This window comes from Taudactylus pleione, unplaced genomic scaffold, assembly GCF_031769625.1.
Source record: "Taudactylus pleione unplaced genomic scaffold, aTauple2 ptg000372l, whole genome shotgun sequence".
NCBI classification, from domain to species: domain Eukaryota; kingdom Metazoa; phylum Chordata; class Amphibia; order Anura; family Myobatrachidae; genus Taudactylus; species Taudactylus pleione.
Genome location: NW_028284773.1, coordinates 1,872,680 through 1,885,500, shown reverse-complemented (window position 1 = coordinate 1,885,500; position 12,821 = coordinate 1,872,680).

Here is a 12,821-nt window from a genome sequence, read left to right as displayed (position 1 = left end):
GATAAAGACGCCGCAGAGCGTTGAAACGCGTCCTACTAGTGTCTGTTTTACCACCCTGTGTGTCCCACCTTACCTATTCAGCGTTATTCCCGGGATCCATCTTTCGCTGTTAGGTTTAAGTGTTGTACATAGGGTATGTTCATTTTGATGTTTTTATACTTTAATAAACCGTATTATTTTAGTTACTTGTTGTGACTTTTTGGGCCCTTTATTATATTTTTTTGGGCCCTGTGGATTTGATCCATGTGAAAAAACAGTGGATCTGTGTCTGTGAAAGAGGACCGATTAAAGAAACCGCTACGCACTTGTATCCTGCATTTTATATGTAAGCTTACATGTAAGCATTATTTGGTCTCATCACGTTGTTGGTGTATCTTTATGGACGTTTTGGATATTCTGTCAAGATTCATTGCTGTCCTGGGTTCGGACCTATATCACCTCCTCATCCATTTCTGACACCTGAGGTGTAATACATCTCTAATAACATTGATTGTCTGACAAAAGAAACATTTTGTTTTTCTTCTTTTTTTATCTACATATGGACTCATTGAGATACATTTGGAATCTGTGGAAAAGGTTCATTTTCCTGAACATCTCATTAGCGCGGATTTGTAAGGTCATTTTCTACGTTTCATGTCTGTATTTGTAAGTTGGTGACTTATATACTGACCTTGTCTGCTGCTATATGAGGCAGCGCCTTATGTTGTGATATTTTTTCATTTTTGAGTACCAGTCTTTATTGTGCAACATAAAAGGAAAACAGAACATAAAAGTAAACGCTAGCCTGTCTGGGCGCTAACTAGACAAGAGGTTCCCTCTCTAAAGAAATAGTGGGGTCTACTGTCTCCACCATCAACACAAGCGTATGCACAAGACTTACAGGTAGTTTTCACCAAGAGTCTCTGAGCCAGCCAGTCTGCTTGATCTCCCAGGTATGAGACACTAGCTTACAATCACACACAGTCTACATCAGTCAGTTCCAGATGCAGACCCTAATGAGCCTGCTAACAGGCCAAAAAGGCCAAAACCTGGAGTGGCCTGTGAATGGAGCCCTCCTTCTCCTCACATCCACACCCCCAGGTCCCAAACCGGCTTTTCAAAAAGCCGACACTCAAATCTGCTTCACTGCAGACTTTTCTCCTGGAGTTTTTTAGAACACATAGGTCAAAAACCTAGGACAAATGTATCTACAACTGACCACACTACCAGTGTTCATATCACTATATATATATTAGGGGTGTGCACCGGCCACTTTTCGTGTTTTGTGTTTTGGTTTTGGATCTGGATCTTTCTTCATGTTTTGGATCTGGATTGGTTTTGCCAAAACCACCCTTGCGTGTTTTGGGTTCTGGGTTTTGTGTTTTGGATCTGTATTTTTTTGAAAAAAAGCATAAAAACAGCTAAAATCACAGAATTTGTAGGTTTTTCTGCTCCTATGCTATTATTAACCTCAATAACCTTAATTTCCACTCATTTCCAGTCTATTCTGAACACCTCACACCTCACAATAGTGTTTTTATGTCCAAAAGGTTGCACCGAGGTAGCTGGATGACTATGCTAAGCGACACGAGTGGGCGGCACAAACACGTGACCCATCTAGGCGTGATACTGCAATGGCAGACAGGATGGCAGTTTGAAAAACTAGGCCCCAAACTGTACATAATGCAAAGAAAAAAAAGAGGTGCAAGATGGAATTGTCCTTGGGCCCTCCCACCCACCCTTATGTTGTATAAACAGGACATGCACACTTTAACAAACCAATCATTTCAGCGCCAGGGTCTGCCACACAACTGTGGCTGAAATGATTGGTTCGTTTGGGCCCCCACAAAACAAGCTGGCAATTAATCTGTCCCTGCACAAACTGGCTCTACGGAGGCAAGATGTCATCCTCATCCTCCTCATCCACCGATTCCTCACCCTCTTCAGTGTGTACATCCTCATCCTCACAAAGTATTAACTCGTCCCCACTTGAATCCACCACCACAGGTCCCTCTGTACGTTCTGGAGGCTGGTCTCCCTGGAAGAGCTGATAATTCATTTTGATGAACATCATCTTCTCCACATTCTGTGGAAGCAACCTCCTATGCCTTTCGCTGACAAGGTTCCCGGCTGCACTAAACACTCTTTCGGAGTACACACTGGAGGGGGGGCAACTCAGGTAAAATAGAGCCACTTTGTACAGGGGCCTCCAAATTGCCTCTTTTTCCTGCCAGTACAGGTATGGACTGTCTGACATGCCTACTTGGATGCTGTCACCGATGTAATCCTCCACCATTCTGTCAATGGTGACAGTATCATATGCAGTGACAGTAGACATGTCAGAAATTGTTGCCAGGTCCTTCAGTCCGGACCAGATGTCCAAACTTGGTCCTGCCTGCCCTGCATCACCGCCAGCGGGTTGCTTAGGATACCTAAGTTTTTTCCTGGCAGCCCCAGTTGCGGGAGAAAATGAAGAAGGAGCTGTTGACGTGTCACGTTCCGCTTCAGCTGACAGTGTGTTCACCAGCAGGTCTTTGCACCTCTGCAGGCTTGTGTCGGCCGGAAAGAGAGACACCACATAGGCTTTAAACCTAGGATCGAGCACGGTGGCCAAAATGTAGTGGTCTGATTTCAACAGATTGACCACCCTGGAATCCTGGCAAAGCGAATGAAGGGCTTCATCCACAAGTCCCACATGCCGAGCGGAATCGCTCCATCTTAGCTCCTCCTTCACTTTCTCCAGCTGCTTCTGCAAAAGCCTGATGAGGGGAATGACCTGACTCAAGCTGGCAGTGTCTGAACTGACTTCACGTGTGGCAAGTTCGAAGGGCTGGAGAACCTTGCACAACACGGAAATCATTCTCCACTGCGCTTGAGTCAGGTGCATACCCCCTCCTTTGCCTATGTCATAGGTGGATGTATAGGCTTGTATGGCCTTTTGCTGCTCCTCCATCCTCTGAAGCATATAGAGGGTTGAGTTCCACCGCGTCACAACCTCTTGCTTCAGGTGATGGCGGGGCAGGTGCAAGAGTGTTTGCTGGCGCTCTAGTCTTCGGCACGCAGTCGCTGAATGGCAAAAGTGGCCAGAAATTTTTCGGGCCACCCAAAGCGTCTCCTGCACGCCCCTGTCGCTTTTCAGAAAATTCTGCACCACCAAGTTTATTGTGTGAGCAAAACATGGGACGTGCTGGAATTTGCCCAGATGTAATGCCCACACAATATTGGTGGCGTTGTCAGATATCACAAATCCCCAGGAGAGTCTAAGTGGGGTAAGCTACTGGGCGATGATTTCCCTCAGTTTCTCTAAGAGGTTGTCGGCAGTGTGCCTCTTACTGGAACCGGTGATACACAGCGTAGCCTGCCTTGGAACGAGCTGGCGTTTCTGAGATGCGGCTACTGGTGACGCTGTAGCTTGTCACGACCAGGGGTGACAGGCTGCTGAGATCGCGGCGCTTACCGCTCCGGGCGCTGTGGCATGGTGTTTCCAGCAGAGGTGCAGGTTCCTGGAGAATAGCGCTGGGTGCTGTGAGTCTCTGCAGACCAAGGGCTTCCATCTGGAGGCAGGTGAGAGGGGCTGAGACTGGCAGAGCTTCCATGCTGTGACCACTGGGCACGGCCATCTTGGATTTGGGTCTCGTGTCTTTTCTGGCCAATCAGGTTCAGTCTGGGCTGGGGAGGCTAGCAACCTATCCTGCACTACCTGAGGGTACTAAAGGGCTGTCCAGAGGCTCTTTAGTTGCCAGTGCAACGTCTATCACAGCCTATGCTGTGAGCTAGTTCTCTGTGCTCCTTTGCTCATTTAAAGTGTCAGTACCAGTGTGTTTCTGCAGACTCCCCTCTCAGCCTTGGTGCAGTTTGCTCCTGTTACTACCTGTCTCCTGATCCCGTCTACCTGCTATACCCAGCCTACCCCGGGTCTCTAAGTTCCGCCAGTGTCTCGCAGCCTGGTTCTGATCCCGTCGCGTGCCACTGCTTCATGAGTCATACTCCCCTAAGGCCGGCTGCCTTCAAGTACCAGCAAACAAGTCCTCATTCCTCATCCGACTCCACGCCGGGTCCAAGCGCACGCCAAGCCGTGACAGTTTGCACTGGCCAGATGGATCCGGCCAGTGGACAGGATCTGAGGGCCGACTTGCTCCAGGGTATCGCCAGTCGCCTAGAGGGACTAGAGGCGTCTCAGCGCCAAATGGCTCAGTTCCTGCAGGAAATGTCTCTTCGTCAGGATACGCTGCAAGCTTCCCTGGTTACTGTTAATTTGCCTGCCGCCACCAACCAGCCAGCAGCTCCAGCTGTCCCTGTTCCACCTGCACCATCTCATTTGCACCTTCCGACTCCCAATAAGTTTGACGGGAACCCCAAGTTGTGCCGAGGGTTTCTCAACCAGTGTGACGTCCACTTCACACTACAGCCTGCGAACTTTCCATCTCCAAAATCCAAAGTGGCATATATATTGTCTCTACTGACCGGTTCTGCCCTGGACTGGGTTTCACCTCTCTGGGAGAGGTCCGACCCGTTACTAGACAACTACTCTGGATTCCTCACGTCCTTCCGGAGGATTTTCGACGAGCCCGGCAGAACAACCTCCGCGGCGACGGAAATCCTGCGACTTCGCCAAGGGAACCGACCAGTCAGTCAGTATATCATTCAATTTCAAACGCTGGCTTCGGAACTAAAATGGAATGAAGAAGCCCTGACTTCCACCTTTTGGAATGGATTGACAGATCGCATAAAAGATGACCTCGCCACTTGTGATCCGCCGGCTACCCTCAATGAGCTTATATCCCTTTGCAATAAAGTGGATTTGCGGTACAGAGAACGCCAGAGTGAAAAAACTAGGGGAGATCGCTTTAGGTTCCGGCCGACCACTACTCCAACCCTCCCTCCGTCTGAACCTGCGGGTGACGAACCCATGCAGATTAACCGGGCCCGCCTCACGGTAGAAGAACGGCAAAGACGGCGATGAGAAAATCTATGCATGTACTGCGGGGAGACCGGTCATATGGTTGCAGCCTGCCCACATCGTCCGGGAAACTCCCGATCCTAATCTGTGCCGGAGACACCAGGTTAGGAGTGATGTCTCCGTCTCCGTCAAAAAATTAATCTACCCTCTCCATTACTTTTGAGATCTCCACTGGTTCTAAAACTGTTCTTTCTCTCCTCGATTCAGGGGCCGCTGAAAATTTTATCACCGCTGAACTTGTCCAGAGGCTCCGGCTTCCTGTCTCCTCTCTCGACCACACCATCACTCTATCTGCTGTAGATGGCACTCAGATTACCAACGGAATTGTCTCTCAATGTACCCTTCCTGTGCCAGTTCGTATCGGAGCTCTCCACACTGAAACTATCCGATTCCTAGTAATTCCCAAAGCCTCCCATGAGGTCATCCTTGGATACCCCTGGTTACGCAAGCACTCCCCCAATATTGACTGGGGCACCATGCAGATCTTGTCCTGGGGAGAGACTTGTCAAGTATCCTGCCTTCCTCAAATCAAACCCGTCAAAGGTAGTTACATTGCAACCACTACTCCAATTCCCTACCAGTATCGCTCCTTCTCCGATGTCTTCTGTAAGACCAGAGCCGATATTCTGCCTCCTCATCGGGAGTGGGACTGTCCTATTGAGTTGATTCCTGGCAAAACTCCTCCACGAGGTCGTACTTACCCACTCTCCCTACCCGAGACTGAAGCCATGTCAGCATACATCCAGGAGAACCTGCAAAAGGGGTTCATTCGACCATCCTCCTCACCGGCAGGGGCAGGATTCTTTTTTGTGTCTAAGAAGGATGGAGGCCTGCATCCTTGCATCGATTACAGGGGCTTAAACGATATAACCATCAAAAATCGCTACCCGATACCCCTCATTACTGAACTTTTCGATCGAGTAAAAGGTGCTACTATTTTTACCAAGCTGGATTTAAGAGGGGCCTACAATCTCATTAGGATACGAGCCGGGGACGAATGGAAAACAGCATTCAATACTCGAGACGGGCATTTTGAATACCTGGTAATGCCTTTTGGTCTCTGTAACGCTCCTGCTGTGTTCCAAAACTTTGTGAATGAGATCTTTCGGGACTTATTATATATCTCTGTGGTAGTATACCTCGACGATATTCTGATATTCTCCTCCAACATTGTCAGACATCGAGCCCAAGTCAAGGAGGTGTTAACTCGCCTACGAAAGAACCACCTGTACTGCAAAGCTGAAAAATGCGTATTTGAAGTTCCCTCAGTTCCCTTTTTAGGTTACATCGTTTCAGGTGCCGGCCTTGAAATGGATCCCCAGAAAGTTCAGGCAATATTGGATTGGTCTCGTCCGAATTCTTTGAAGGCAGTACAAAGATTTTTGGGCTTCGCAAATTATTATCGAAGGTTTATCAAAGGATTTTCCACTCTCATGGCACCCATTTCCGCCCTAACTTGCAAGCGGGCAAATCCATCCCGATGGCCTCCAGAGGCTGAAATTGCCTTTCAACTCTTAAAGCAAGCCTTCATTTCCGCCCCCGTGCTGAGACAACCCAACATTAACTACCAATTCTTTCTTGAGGTAGATGCCTCTTCTGAAGCGGTAGGGGCAGTACTATCCCAGAAACTCGAGGATAGCAAGTTTCATCCCTGTGGCTTCTTCTCAAAGAAATTTTCCCAAGCAGAAAAGAATTATCCCATTGGAGAGCAGGAATTATTGGCTGTGAAACTAGCTTTTGAAGAGTGGCGTTATCTTCTTGAGGGCGCGATGTATCCCATCACCGTTTATACAGATCATCGGAATCTCCTATACCTAAAAAATATTCAGTGCCTGAGTTCCCGCCTGGCTCGATGGTCAATATTTTTTTCTCGTTTCAATTTTACTTTAACTTTTCGCCCAGGCTCACTAAATCAAAAAGCAGATGCCCTCTCTCGATCACTCTCCTCTGACGCATCTTCCGAAAGTCATAAGGAAACTCCAGTTCTAGACTCCAGAGTATTCACTACCACTTGCATTCAACCTCCTCCCGGGAAGACATTTGTGGCCTCAGATATGCGCAAGCAGCTTTTGAAGTGGGCTCATACCTCTCATTTTGCCGGACACTCGGGCATACGCAAGACCTTGGAATTCCTGCAACGATCATACTGGTGGCCTGCTATGAAGTCGGAAATTGAAGCTTTTATCGCCTCCTGTCCACAGTGTGCTCAACATAAAACATCCAGACAGGTTCCTGCCGGCACACTCCTACCTCTGTCAGTACCAACCCATCCTTGGACACACCTTTCCATGGACTTTGTAACGGATCTACCTGTTTCTAATGGGTTTACCACCATCTGGGTAGGAGTGGATCGTTTCTCCAAAATGGTTCATTTCGTTCCCCTCAAGAAGTTGCCGTCTGCTCCAGAGTTGGCTCAGTTATTCGTCGACAACATCTTCCGTCTCCATGGACTTCCAACTGAGATTGTTTCTGATAGAGGGGTACAGTTCGTAGCCAGATTTTGGAGAGCTATATGTTCTATCTTTCAAATCAAACTGAATTTTTCAACAGCTTACCATCCTCAGTCTAACGGGTCTACAGAGAGGGTCAATCAAGACCTTGAGACTTTCTTAAGAATTCACATGTCTTCATCACAAGACAACTGGGCGGACACCTTACCCTGGGCCGAATTTGCCCATAACAGCTCCTATCATTCATCTACGGGGCAAACCCCATTCTTTGTAGTTTTTGGACTGTATCCCAGAGTACCAGAGTTTCAAGAATTGCCAGTCTTCGATGTACCAGCAGTGACCTCCACCCTACAGAAATTGTCTCAGATTTGGACTCAGGTCCATTCCTCCTTACAAAAAGCCTCTCTTCGATATAAATTAACAGCGGACAAAAAAAGGAGAGTGGTGCCCAACCTAAAAACAGGTGACTTAGTATGGCTATCCACTCGGAATCTTCGCCTTAAAGTGCCGTCTATGAAATTTGCTCCTCGTTTCATCGGTCCTTTTCCCATCGTTCAAGTGATCAATCCAGTAGCCTATAAATTAAAACTTCCGTCCTACCTCAAAATACCAAATTCCTTTCATATTTCCCTGCTGAAACCTCTCATCCTGAATCGCTTTCGCAAGACTCTGCCGTCTATGAAATTTGCTCCTCGTTTCTACGCTCCTCGCCTAGTGCTTAAGTTTCACTCTGAGAATCCTGGTAAACTCAAGAAGTGTCCAGAGGCCACTCCTAAAGGAGGGGGTACTGTCACGACCAGGGGTGACAGGCTGCTGAGATCGCGGCGCTTACCGCTCCGGGCGCTGTGGCATGGTGTTTCCAGCAGAGGTGCAGGTTCCTGGAGAATAGCGCTGGGTGCTGTGAGTCTCCGCAGACCAAGGGCTTCCATCTGGAGGCAGGTGAGAGGGGCTGAGACTGGCAGAGCTTCCATGCTGTGACCACTGGGCGCGGCCATCTTGGATTTGGGTCACATGTCTTTTCTGGCCAATCAGGTTCAGTCTGGGCTGGGGAGGCTAGCAACCTATCCTGCACTACCTGAGGGTACTAAAGGGCTGTCCAGAGGCTCTTTAGTTGCCAGTGCAACGTCTATCACAGCGTATGCTGTGAGCTAGTTCTCTGTGCTCCTTTGCTCATTTAAAGTGTCAGTACCAGTGTGTTTCTGCAGACTCCCCTCTCAGCCTTGGTGCAGTTTGCTCCTGTTACTACCTGTCTCCTGATCCCGTCTACCTGCTATACCCAGCCTACCCCGGGTCTCTAAGTTCCGCCAGTGTCTCGCAGCCTGGTTCTGATCCCGTCGCGTGCCACTGCTTCATGAGTCATACTCCCCTAAGGCCGGCTGCCTTCAAGTACCAGCAAACAAGTCCTCATTCCTCATCCGACTCCACTCCGGGTCCAAGCGCACACCAAGCCGTGACACTGCTGTTGCTGCGTAAGGTGATACATCTACCCAGTGGGCTGTCACAGTCATATAGTCCTTAGTCTGCCCTGTTCCACTTGTCCACATGTCCGTGGTTAAGTGGACATTGTGTACAACGGCATTTTCAGGACACTGAGGACACTTTTTCTGACGTTTCTGTACAGTCTCGGTATCGCCTGCATAGTGAAGTGGAATCTAGATGGGATTTGGAACCGGGGACACACTACCTCCATCAATTGTCTAAATCCCAATGCACTAATGGCGGATACCGGACGCACATCTAACACCAACATAGCAGTCAAGGCCTCAGTTATACGTTTTGCTTCAGGATGACTGCTGTCGTACTTCATCCTCCTCGCTAAGGACTGTTGGAGGGTCAAGTGTTTAGTAAAAGTAGTGGTGTTCCTGCTTCCTCTCTGGGATGATGAACGACTCCCAGCAGCAGCAACAGCAGCAGCGGCAGCAGTAGGCATAGCAATGCAGGATCCTCCGGAGGAATCCTCATCCTGTTGTACTTCAACAGTGACATCTTCAATTTGCATATCAGCAAGTGGACTGTGGGTGCTCCTTTCAGCACTTGCAGGGGGCGTGCAAATGGTGGAAAGAGCCACCTCTTCCCGTCCAGTGCTGGGAAGGTCAGGCATCGCAACCACCACCACACTTGGACTCTCCTTGGGGATTTGTGATATCTTCTTAGAAAGCACAGTTCTTCGCTGTGCTTTTGCCAGCTTAACTCTTTTGATTTTTTTAGTGGGAGGAGGGCTTCCATCATCATGTGAAGCTGAACCACTAGTCATGAACATACTAGGGATCGACCTTAGCCGTTCCTTGCCACTCTGTGTCGTAAATGGCATATTGACAAGTTTACGTTTCTCTTCAGCTGATTTAAATGTTATTTTCAAGGTCATTTTCCTGAACTTTGTCATTTGGGATTGTATGTGCCCTCTATTATGACATTGGGCATCGGCCTTGGCAGACGACGTTGATATCATGTTATCGTCTATGTCATGACTAGTGGCAGCAGCTTCAGCACTAGGAGGAAGTGGTTCTTGATCTTTCTCTATTTTATTTTTATCGGAGAAAGTTTGGTCCTCCATTTATGTTATATCGATTTGATATATACGTGCGGCTAAACACAGAAAATATTTTTTTATTTTTGCTGGAGAGTAGTGCACTTTGTGGGTTACACCAGCCTTTAAGAAATGAGCCAGCCGGCTCTTTACTTATGGGACACAGGCGCACGCTTGGCGCTGCTCCTTTGTTGATGCACGTGCGGCTACTGCGCACACAATTCACAAACACAGAAAATAATTTTTTTTTTGGTTTGGACTGGAGTGTACTTTGGGGGTTACAGCACCCTTTAACGGTCAAGCCAGCCGGCCCTTTACTTATGACACAGGCGCACGCTTGGCACTACTTTGTTGATGCACGTGCGGCTACTGCGCACACAATTCACAAACACAGAAAATAATTTTTTTTTTGGTTTGGACTGGAGTGTACTTTGGGGGTTACAGCACCCTTTAACGGTCAAGCCAGCCGGCCCTTTACTTAAGACACAGGCGCACGCTTGGCACTACTTTGTTGATGCACGTGCGGCTACTGCGCACACAATTCACAAACACAGAAAATAATTTTTTTTTTATTTGGACTGGAGTGTACTTTGGGGGTTACAGCACCCTTTAACGGTCAAGCCAGCCGGCCCTTTACTTATGACACAGGCGCACGCTTGGCACTACTTTGTTGATGCACGTGCGGCTACTGCGCACACAATTCACAAACACAGAAAATTATTTTTTTTTTGGTTTGGACTGGAGTGTACTTTGGGGGTTACAGCACCCTTTAACGGTTAAGCCAGCCGGCCCTTTACTTATGACACAGGCGCACGCTTGGCACTACTTTGTTGATGCACGTGCGGCTACTGCGCACACAATTCACAAACACAGAAAATTATTTTTTTTTTGGTTTGGACTGGAGTGTACTTTGGGGGTTACAGCACCCTTTAACGGTCAAGCCAGCCGGCCCTTTACTTATGACACAGGCGCACGCTTGGCACTACTTTGTTGATGCACGTGCGGCTACTGCGCACACAATTCACAAACACAGAAAATTATTTTTTTTTTGGTTTGGACTGGAGTGTACTTTGGGGGTTACAGCACCCTTTAACGGTCAAGCCAGCCGGCCCTTTACTTATGACACAGGCGCACGCTTGGCACTACTTTGTTGATGCACGTGCGGCTACTGCGCACACAATTCACAAACACAGAAAATTATTTTTTTTTTGGTTTGGACTGGAGTGTACTTTGGGGGTTACAGCACCCTTTAACGGTCAAGCCAGCCGGCCCTTTACTTATGACAGGCGCACGCTTGGCACTACTTTGTTGATGCACGTGCGGCTACTGCGCACACAATTCACAAACACAGAAAATTATTTTTTTTTTGGTTTGGACTGGAGTGTACTTTGGGGGTTACAGCACCCTTTAACGGTCAAGCCAGCCGGCCCTTTACTTATGACACAGGCGCACGCTTGGCACTACTTTGTTGATGCACGTGCGGCTACTGCGCACACAATTCACAAACACAGAAAATTATTTTTTTTTTGCTTTGGACTGGAGTGTACTTTGGGGGTTACAGCACCCTTTAACGGTCAAGCCAGCCAGCCCTTTACTTATGACACAGGCGCACGCTTGGCACTACTTTGTTGATGCACGTGCGGCTACTGCGCACACAATTCACAAACACAGAAAATTATTTTTTTTTTGGTTTGGACTGGAGTGTACTTTGGGGGTTACAGCACCCTTTAACGGTCAAGCCAGCCGGCCCTTTACTTATGACACAGGCGCACGCTTGGCACTACTTTTGTTGATGCACGTGCGGCTACTGCGCACACAATTCACAAACACAGAAAATTATTTTTTTTTTGGTTTGGACTGGAGTGTACTTTGGGGGTTACAGCACCCTTTAACGGTCAAGCCAGCCGGCCCTTTACTTATGACACAGGCGCACGCTTGGCACTACTTTGTTGATGCACGTGCGGCTACTGCGCACACAATTCACAAACACAGAAAATATATTATTTTTTTAGCACTTGGGGGGAGCACCCCTGATGGACAGAGCACCCCCTGGACAACACTACAGCACCCCTTTAGGACTGGGACACTGCACAGGACTTTGGAGTGGACACAGCCCCTATGGACAACTGACTGCACAACACAGTCCAGCCAGCCCCTATGGACTTTGAAGTAGTGGACACAGCCCCTATTAACAACAGCAGCACAACACAACACAGCCAGCCCCTATGGACTTTGAAGTAGTGGACAACAGCAGCACTACACTACACTACACTACACAGCCCAGCCAGTCCTAACTCCCACCCTCCCTCTTCACTGTCCACAGCCGAGTGAGAAAATGGCGCCTACGCGGGTACCTTATATAGGATCCAAAACCCGCGAGACTCGGAAGGCGGGATGATGACGTTTTGCCTCGATTTCAGATCCGAGTCAGGCGGGAAAAGTCGAGCCCGACTCGGATCGGACTCGGATCGGGGGGGCTCGGGGGGGTTCGGATTTCAGAAATCCGAACCCGCTCACCCCTAATATATATATATATATATATATATAATTGCGTCAGGCGGCACTCAGGACAACTGGTAAATAAACACACAAAGACCGCAGAAGATAAGAATCGACATTTCAATGCTCACAGCATTTTCTTCAATTATTATTATGCAATTATATTAGTTTTTTCCCCCTTGCCTGGGAGGTAAAATGGAGGGCACTGGACACAAAATTTAGCATGAAGCAGTGGAGTGCCAGCTCTCCGTACATATATATATATATATATATATATATATATATATACTGTATATATATATATATACTGTATATATATATATATATATATATACACACACATGTATGTATGTATGTATGTATGTATGTATATATATATATATATATATAGTACAAAACTGGCCGG